We start from the raw sequence: 10,604 nt of genomic DNA on the forward strand, positions 1-10,604 counted from the left end.
AAAAAGACAGCTAAGTTTTTCTGAAGCTGAAATTGTATGTAGAAAGGCAAAACCTTATAAAGAGGATTTTATTGCAAAAAGAGCATTCCTTCGAACATGTGTACCTGTGGAAAAGATGGATAATTTTAAACTTAATGAGTGGATGAATAAATATGTTGAGTGCGCATATTTCCTTTAGTTGATTGACATCGAAATAACTGGGATAAGTTGAGGAAACGTTTTCCCCAACCCTGTAGCAAGAAGTGGGACTGAGAGGTAGACAAACAACAATGTACTGCATGTACATAAAAAGCATATGTACATTAAATTTGGGTACTAGATAGACTGTTTAATTTATTTTGGCCAAGTTAGAGATTGTTACAGCAAAGGTGGATTTTTACACATCAGTGGAACATTCTAGCAATAGTTCAGATGTACCGTACATTGGTTCTTCAGCAATACACCAGTTTGTAAATAACACGCAATAAAGATGTCGGGTAAAATAAACATCATCTACCAAATTCCATAACCACGACACAATACAATTGAAATTACTAATAAAATAAATTGATTTGCCCAGAAAGCAATAAAAAATGCTAAGCATATGAATGATATGAAAGGAATGTCATTGTGTAATCAAGTTCGTTAGGGTGGATCATGGGAGACTACTGGCAAAAATAAGTGCAATTGGACTTGACAAAAGAGTGACTGAATGGGTTGCTATATTTCTAGAAAATAGATCTCAGAGAATTAGAGTAGGCGAAGCTTTATCTGACCCTGTAATAATAAAGTGGGGAATTCTTCAAGGCAGTATTATTGGACCCTTGTTTTCTTATATACCTATATAAATGATATGAGTAAAGAAGTGGAATCAGGGGAAGGCTTTTTGCGGGTGTTATTCTGTATAGAGTAATAAATAAGTTACAAGATTGTGAGCAACTGCAACATGACCGCGATAATGTTGTGAGATGGACAGTACCTAACGGTATGATGATAAAAGTGGGGGTTAAAAGTCAGGTTGTGAGTTTCACAAATAGGAAAAGTCCTCTCAATTTTAATTACTGTGTTGAGGGGAGTGAAAGTTTCTTTTGGGGATCATTGTAAGTACCTAGGTGTTAATATTAGGAAAGATCTCCATTGGGGTAATCATATAAATGGGATTGTAAATAAAGGGTACAGATCTCTACACATGGTTATGAGGGTATTTAAGGGTTGTTGTAAGCATGTGAAGGAGAGGGCATATAAGTCTGGTAAGACCCCAACTAGAGTATGGTTCCAGTGTATGGGACCCTCACCAGGATTACTTGATTCAAGAACTGGAGAAAATCCAAAGGAAAGCAGCTTGATTTGTCCTGGGTGATTTCCGACAAAACAGTAGCGTTACAAAAATGTAGTACAGTTTGGGCTGGAAAGACTTGGGAGAAAGGAGACGAGGTGCTCGACTAAGTGGTATGTTACACGTTATAATTCTCATGTTAGGTCCGTATTGAAATGTACGTAAATACAAAGTATGTTGCAAGTGTTACTTTTAATATCCACCTATTCAATACAAAGAGATCTAGTAAATTAAGAATTAAATCTTATTATAAAATGTTACAAGGGACATGTTTTGCCCATATTAAGGGCATCATCAGCCTCAAACTCAAACCTGTATGGTGAATAATGAGGATCCTGATTGTTCTTACAAATCATAAAAAGAGGATATCAATGTAGGTGTTTGTCTAACATAAAATTATTAGAATGTCCTTGGTTAAAATCATAGTATTAAGCTGCGTATTACAAGTTCACAAAATTACACTTTCCGGAGCTTTTGGGCGCATTGCCTCAGCGCTCTGGAAAGTGTAATCTTGTGAACTTGTGACATGCAGCTTGATACTATGATTTTAACCAAGGACATTCTAATAATTTTATGTTAGACAAACACCTACATTGATATCCTCTTTTTATGATTGGTAAGAACAATCAGGATCCTCATTATTCACCATACAGGTTTGAGTTTGAGGCTGATGTTGCCCTTAATATGGGCGAAACATGTTCCTTGTAACACTTTATAATAAGATTTCATTCTTAATTTACTAGATCTCCTTGTATTGAATAGGTGGATATTAAAAATAACACTTGTAACATACTTTGTATTTAAGTGGTATGTTCCGAGCTGTCAGTGGAGTGATGACGTGGAATGACATTAGTAGCAGAATAGGTTTGAATGGCGTCTTTAAAAGTAGGAAAGATCACAATATGAAGATAAAGTTGGAATTCAAGAGGGCAAATTGGGGGCAAATATTCATTTGTATGTATGTTTATTAATGAACAAAACAGGCGTTCAGCCCCTAGTACATGTTCACAATAGTAATAAATAAATAAATACTAAATACTGCTACTGTACACCTTGGCCGTGCCATGAAGCCTGTCAGATACTCCGGAAACGTGACCTCAAAAGTTAGGTCACCACGGTAGTCATCCTCCGTCTCTTCATGCCACGTCCAGCTACTCCCCTGTCTAATTCTAAATTCACACTTAAAACTTCAATAACTAATAAAATTAATAAACGTAGTCCAACCTAAGCCACCTCTCTCCACCATATACAAAATAAAATGAACAATAAAACAAAAAGACCTAACGCTACAGTTATAGACCAGACCACCTCAGCCGGGCCTATATTTACATTCTATTGCTGGTGTTGCAACTTTCTGCTTGTTATCATCATGCTTCAGCATTTTCACCACCTTTATTGTTCACTGACCTACTCCAAAATAAGCTACAACAGCAACATTACACGATTGCATACCAAACCAGCCATCTTTCAGATTTTGCTTACTCTCACACATACACATAGACCGCTATGCCAACTTCTCTAATTACAATCTAGTTAACAGACATACTTCTACTCTCACCACATTTTAACAATGAATACCCCATCGTCACAACATTTCAGCCTCCACAAATAAATACCCTAATAATAATAATAATATTCATAATAATAATAATAATAATAATAATAATAATAATAATAATAATAATAATAAACCACAGTAATAATAATAGTAATAATAATAATCTATGTATCAGAGTATTATTCTAACAGTCATTTGCTGTAGCAGTCTCTTACTCAATATTCAAGCATGCCCCTCAAGTGACCTTATTTCGTTCTGCGCTTTCGTCACTTTATTGTTACTGACCTACACCTAATCAATACTGCTAACACCACCACTCAGCATTTATTCCGTCATTACATTCCAATCCATCATACCACAGCTTTTACCAATCCACGTTAACTTTGCTTCCTTTCATTTTATTCCACCATAACACTCCATAATAAAATTTACCTCTCCATCTCCCAAAAATTTCGGCAATGAATAACAAATACCAATCACGCATATACCAACACCTCTCATACCAGACACAAATACAATAATACCACCTCCCAAATCCCACGAAATTAGCCGTAAATAAACCATCTCAATACCAAACCATACATCACCTAATCATAAATACTAAGCCTTCTCCAACCTCATATTTCTTTCTCCTTCCCATACAAACAAACCAAAATTTACAAAATGATAATAAACTCACCTCTCTCACACTATCACGTTAAATAAATAATTAGATGAATAAATAAATAAATAACTAAATATACAATACCCCCTACCCACATATAAAATAATAGTGATATCAATAATAATAATAATAATAATAATAATAATAAAATAATGGTAATACTCATAATAATAATAATAATAGTAATAATAATAATATTAATAATCAACTGGCCAACGGTAGATTCCCTCTATGAACCGTTTGCCTTACTTACAGTAAATAATAAACTTAAAATATCCCATATGCGATCCCGGAGCACCCCATAATACCTATTCCACTCTCACATATACATATAGGTCCCTGTGCACTACTTCTCTGAAATACACTATAATTAAAAGACATCTTACCCTACACAAGTACTCTATATACTAATGTCCAAACCTTACCAACCATTCTCGCTTCTCATCTCTACTTTCAGTAACCGAACCACCTACTACTGTTTTTTATTTCTAGTAACTACCCCCCCTCTCATATCCACTTGTACCCCACATTTCTGTCAGATCTCTGTTCCTGTATCTGGCCCTACTCTGGTCGAGGCTCCCCAAGTTTAACCTTGCCGTTACCTTTTTACCTTGCGCTTCCCTTACTTCACTGCATACACTTCCTTTACTTCCCTCTGCACTGCAAATAGCCATATTCTCACTTCGCCTCTCTACCAGCACTTCTTCACTCCGAACACTGTTATTGGTCACTTTAGCACTTGGCACTTCTCCCTGCCTCTCTTCACACGGTACACTGATACTTCTGGTATTTTGCCTATCATCTCCACTAATCGCTGCACTACTCTCTTTTTCTTCGGCCTGCTTTGACTTCATCCCTACGTCCATCCTCAGCACACTGTTATTTGTATTTCTCCTCATTTGCCTACAGTTTATTGCACTACTCTCCTTTTCCTCATCTTGTTTTAACTTCAGTTCTAAATCCATCAATCTATCCACAGACCAGATCCTTTTCCAGCTTCTGTCTGACACCACTAGATTTTGACCTCTAATAGTTGCCTTCAGCCCCTGTTTTACAGCCAGTATCCTGTGTTTTCTGAGTATCCTCTCGTTTTTGATCGCGTCACTTCCCACGTCTCTCTTTATCCATATTTTCTCCCTCTGTACGTTTCCCGCATTTGTTAACACAACATCCGCCATCAACGTTGAAAACAATTGTAGCTTTATAGGCCTGTTGCCTCTAGTTCTCCCCACTCTCTGCACATCATCAATATCTACTTCACTAAAGTTTATTTTCATTTTTCCCTGTATTAGATCCACTACTTTATAAGTTGTAAGTACTTTGCTTTCTCTCGACTCCTCAGGCACTCCATAAATAAACAAGCACTTCTTCCTTCTGTATAAAGTATTTGCTTCCACCTCTGCTTTCAGCCTGCAATTCTCCTCTTCAAGTCGTCCTACTTTTTCCCTTAATGCTACCACTTCCTCGGTGTTATTTCTCGCCTGTGCATCCATGTCGTCCGTTTTTTCTCTTATCCATACTTCCATTTTTTCAATCTTACTGGTTTGTTCTTCAATCATCTCTTTTATTTGCCCGAAAGGGCAAACTTCTGTCAACACCTCTCTTACAGCTCTTTTGATAGCGTCCATATTTTCCCTTTCCTCATTTCTACTAGATGACGGGCCTGGGTTCAACTCGACCCCCCCAATACATAGTAAAATTATAATCACTGCTGCCGATAACAATAGTTCTCCTTTCCTCTCCATATCCATTTTACACCCACCTGGCTTCTTTTCTTCTTTCTTCATTTTCCTCTGCCATCTTCCTATCGTCACTCTGTACTGTTCTATACCAATCATTGTCGGCCCACTTCTCGGCGACCTTCCAACACTCCACACTCTCGAACTCCACTCCCCTCCCGGGACCCACAGCTCACTGCGACCTCCTTCGTCCGTGGCTTAGGCAAGACTGAAATATTCATTTGTAGGAAGGGGAGTTAGTGATTGGAATAACTTTCCAAGGGAGATGTTCAATAAATTTCCAGTTTCTTTGAAATTATTTAAGAAAAGGCTAAGAAAACAACATATAGGGAATTTGCCACCTGGGCAACTGCCCTAAATGCAGATCAGTATTGATTGATTGATTAAAACGATAATCCCAAGTTTGTTCCGTTCTGCTGCACCACCACTGAATACTACAGTAAGTTAAACCTCCAACAATCCCCCTCCTCCTTCCTCCACCATTCCTCTTCCATCATTTTGTCCCAGTCCAGGGTTTTTCTTCTTGCTCTCTTCATTATTGAATTCATCCACCTTGTTCTAGGTCTCCCTCTCGCTTTCTCTCCCTCAAACTTCATCTCCATCCTCCTTACATGTCCAAACCATCTTGGACTATTCAATTCCCTCATTTAGATTTTCCATTCCGACCTCCTTTCTCATGTCATTTTTCAGTCTGTCTGTCTTTGTCTTTCCTATCGTACTTCTTAGGTATTTCATTTCACTGGCCTGAATTCTACTCTCTTCCCAGGTCCAAGTTTCAGCCGCATAAGTCAATATGGTTGCATAATACATTTTGTACAGTATCTCTTAACACTTCCTTGGTACTTCCTTATTCCAGACAAGACTTCTTACACTGGAAGAATGCATTGCTCTGAGGCACCCTTTTGCTAATCTCCAAGTCCAGCCCTAGGTATTTATAACTGTCAACAATTTCAAGGCGTTAACCAGCAATTTTCACACTGCATTTCCCTTGTATTTCTCCCTTCATATCACCACGGTCTTGCTTTTCTCTGCGCTAATTTCATACCCTATTTTTTAATTTTCTTGTTCAGCACATCAAGTTGTTCTTGTACTTCTTTTGTCTCCTTTACAATTTCATCCATAACAATTAGAAATGAAGGAGGTGACAGCGCACTCCCCTGTCCCGAGTCCAGTTTCATTTCTAAATTATTCCGCCTTTCTAACCAGAGTCTGTACAGTGCTGATCCAGTTGTTGGACATTGCTTGCACCATTTTTACAATTTGTGTACCCAGTCTTTTTTTGACCACAGTTTCCCAAACCTTCTCCCTGGGAACACGTCTTTGTTAGATCTAGGAATGTCATGACCAGATCCCTTCCATATTCCTAATTATTTCGTAGTAATTGCATCATGCTGAATATTGGGTCCACTGTAGATCTTCCACTTCTAAAGCCATACCGTTCCTCTTGCAACCCTCTTTTTACCTTCTCATTCTCGTGGTATCTTTTCCAGTATTTTTGCCACTTGTGTTGAGAGTGCGATTCTTCTATAGTTATCACACACTCTTCTGTCTCCCTTCTTAAAGATGGGTATTATTATTCCCTTTTTCCTCAATCTTCTGGCACACATTTCTGCTTCCATATGCATTTCAGCAATCTGTACACCCACTGTAGTCCACACTCACCTCATCCATCCCTGGTGCCTTCTCCATTTTCATTTTACAGACTGCTAATGCCATCTCTAACAGTGTTATATCATCATCTACAGAGAGGTCAAAAATTGTACTTGCTGTTTGATAGTCCATATCTTGTGACAAGTTTGACTTGCAGGTACAATTGAAACGACCACCAGTAGCTTCTAAACAATGCAAATGGTACTGAATTACAGCTGTCCGTGTATCTGACGTAATGGCAGCACACGACACTACGATTTCTCCACATGAACGTGAGGATTTACAAGAGATCAGTAGGCACAATTGTGGCGGACTGCACAGTTTAATCTAAATTGCGCCTTTTCAGACCACTCAAATTTCCCTGCAAATTCCTCACCCTTGTGAACCATGTGCTCAAACTATTCACATCATAGCATCAGATGCTGTCATTTTGACAGACGGACAGCAGTAATTCAGTCTGCAGTTCAGTGCCATTGGTATTGTTTAGGAGCTGCTGATGGTAATTTCAAACATAGAACATTACTTACTCTCAGTGCCGAAATTTGTACCTGCAAATCAAATTTATCAGAAAATACGGACCATCAGACAGTGAGTACATTTTTTTCTCTCCACCTTCCTAATTCATCAGCTTTGTATAATCTCTTTCTTTCCTATTACTTCTCCATACAGCATTCTTTTACTGCCATATCCAGCCGTTCCTATCTTTTGTGTAAATTCTTCCCAGCGTTTCTTCTTTTCTTCTCTTACCAATTTCTTACATTTCAATTTTATTATCAAGATATTTCCTTTTGCTTTCCTCTCTTTTATGTCTATTCCATTTTTGCCATGCTTTCTTCTTTTCTTTCACTGCTTCTCTCAACTCATTCCACCGCGGTGTCTCCTTTTCTTTCACTATCGTTGACGATCTAACACAGGCATTCTATGCCCCACTTACAAATGCCCTTCTGAAATTGAACCATTCATCTTCTGCATTTCCTTCTTCAGTAACTGGAATTTTTTGTTTCAGTCTCTCCAGAAATTCTTCTTGTACATGCTTATCTTTTAATTTCCACACTTTTATTTTACTATCTCTTATCTCCTTTTTATTTTTCCATTCTTCCCACTCTCTTTTTTGCTATCATAACTCTGTAATCTCCATCAAATGCTTTTCCTGTTAAAGCTGTCTCATCCATCCCTGCTGTTTTTCTTCCAAAACCATGTGTTGCCCACAATCATTATCTTCCTCTCACAAAACATAAGTAGTTTCTCTCCTTCCTTTTCCCATATCCATATGATCTGACTACTTTCTCCTTTCCTGTCTTTCGTTTCTCACCTGTGCAGACAATATGGACACATATTAGGTGTACATCTAAAAAGAAAACTACATGAACTACGAGTAACTACTACTTGGAAATCTCACTACCGTACATCAGCAAAATAAAAAGAATTCAGGCCATACTCCAACACGCATACTGTAAGTCATTAAGTTACCAGATGAATTGAGGAGGTGGCATTCAAAATGGGATAAATCCAGAAATCAACATTTTTCAGGAAAGGTAAAACTTGTCCACTATTGAGTGAAATGTGTCACTTCAGTTTATCACATATACAGGACTAGTTAGGATTTAGTTGAAAACAGTTGTGGATGTCTATAGATTCCACTGAAACCATACCAAAAGGGTGGACTTGTCCGAATATGAACGGCACCTCTTCAGTTGTGTTCTTGCTTCAAAGAAGTTGATCTCATTGGATTCACGGTCTCATATAATTCAAAATACTTCACATACCAACCCCTTACGAAGACATATCGAAGTATTCTGGCAAATTGTCCGTGCAGTTAATTTCACATCTACACACAGACACAGTATACACGTAACTTGGGATATCTCTCATGAAAAGTATCATTGGTCTTTCTGAAATGTCCAACACAGATGCATATAATGGTCTTCCCATATACTATTACCTTCATATACATTTTTCACATCTCATGACTAATATTATTTCAACTCTGAGCGTACAGTGCAGTTAGTTACTCATTTAAAGACCTTATCAACCATTACATTTCATAAACCCATATCTGTCACTTCTCATAATCAGCTCTTGAGTTACATTGTGAAGACTGCATTCTACATTCCATTAATCATCTCAACTTATAAGTTAACCAGCATGTATTCAATTCGCATATCAAGAAGACTTCACTTTTTTTTGCTAGGGGCTTTACGTTGCCCCGACACAGATAGGTCTTATGGCGACGATGGGATAGGAAAGGCCTAGGAGTTGGAAGGAAGCGGCCGTGGCCTTAATTAAGGTACAGCCCCAGCATTTGCCTGGTGTGAAAATGGGAAACCACGGAAAACCATTTTCAGGGCTGCCGATAGTGGGATTCGAACCTACTATCTCCCGGATGCAAGCTCACAGCCGCACGCCTCTACGCGCACGGCCAACTCGCCCGGTGACTTCACTTCTGACACCGTCTGTATTCTGTTTGACAACCCTTACAGATTTGTCGACATATATTCATCTCTTATAACGTATGTCATAAGAAGAAATTTCACCCTCATAAATTCAAACTCGAGATCATCATGCTGGTCTACATTTAACTACTCTTGGCATTTATACTTGGCTCTGAGGACGTTATTCAAATCATTTCAACCTAGGACAGATACAGAAAGATTTTTCAGTTGTAATACATGTTACATGAAATATGATCCTTAGTTGCAGACACTGTTTATTCCCTCAAGCTACTCGTCTTATCCACATAACAAATCCTAGCCTTACTTTAGTGAATTAGTAGTCACAATAAAATTGAAATGAAAAGAAGTATAATGAGTATAGTGAGTCAATGCATGCATTAAATAATGGTAAGGTGTATACCGAGCTCGATAGCTGCAGTCGCTTAAGTGCGGCCAGTATCCAATAATCAGGAGATAGTGGGTTCGAGCCCCACTGTCAGCAGCCCCGAAGATGGTTTTCCGTGGTTTCCCATTTTCACACCAGGCAAATGCCGGGGCTGTACCTTAATTAAGGCCACAGCCGCTTCCTTCCAATTCCTAGGCCTTTCCTATCCCATTTTCACCATAAGACATATCTGTGTCGGTGCGACGTAAAGCAAATAGCAAAAAATGGTAAGGTGAAAATTTCCATTTGTCAGTCTGCTCTTTCTCACCTCGTCTGCATGGAATCAGATTGCATATCCTCGTCAGGTTACCATTATCTTTGCCCCAGCTGGGTTCTTGATCTTGTATTATCCATCATGGTTGCCATAATTTATTATATTCCATTGTCTGTGCTGAACCTAAAATCTTAAAAGAGAAAGGAATTAATAATGTGCACACTTCTTCTCCACATAGCTCAGTAATATGAAATATATATGCACCGTATTGCTGTTATTAAATATATCATTGCTCTACAGATTCGAACACTTCCCACACTTGAAATAATACTACCACAGTCACGTGCAAAAATTCTGATATGTGTAGAAATCACATTCTTTGTAATATACTTTACACAGCATGTATTTGTAACTGCTTTCAATGGCCCAGTATGAATACAGTCATCTCACTCTTGCTATTATGGCCACTCAACAAAGACAGTCAGGCTGATAAACATTGATAGTAGGCAGTGAACAAATACGTCTTCACTCAACCGAATACAGAGACAGAGTGATGCTGTGGTCCAAATTTGCATTGTTACACAATC

At 38.2% G+C, this 10,604-nt stretch overlaps 1 protein-coding gene across 5 annotated transcripts in view; it reads left to right on the top strand.

The window, feature by feature from the left end:
- Positions 1 to 10,604, top strand: part of RIC-3 (RIC3 acetylcholine receptor chaperone) — a 292,250-nt gene that overhangs the window by 279,578 nt on the left and 2,068 nt on the right. The gene's annotated exons all lie outside the window — the stretch shown is intronic.

The sequence above is a fragment of the Anabrus simplex genome, chromosome 5 (genome assembly GCF_040414725.1).
Source record: "Anabrus simplex isolate iqAnaSimp1 chromosome 5, ASM4041472v1, whole genome shotgun sequence".
Classification (NCBI taxonomy): domain Eukaryota; kingdom Metazoa; phylum Arthropoda; class Insecta; order Orthoptera; family Tettigoniidae; genus Anabrus; species Anabrus simplex.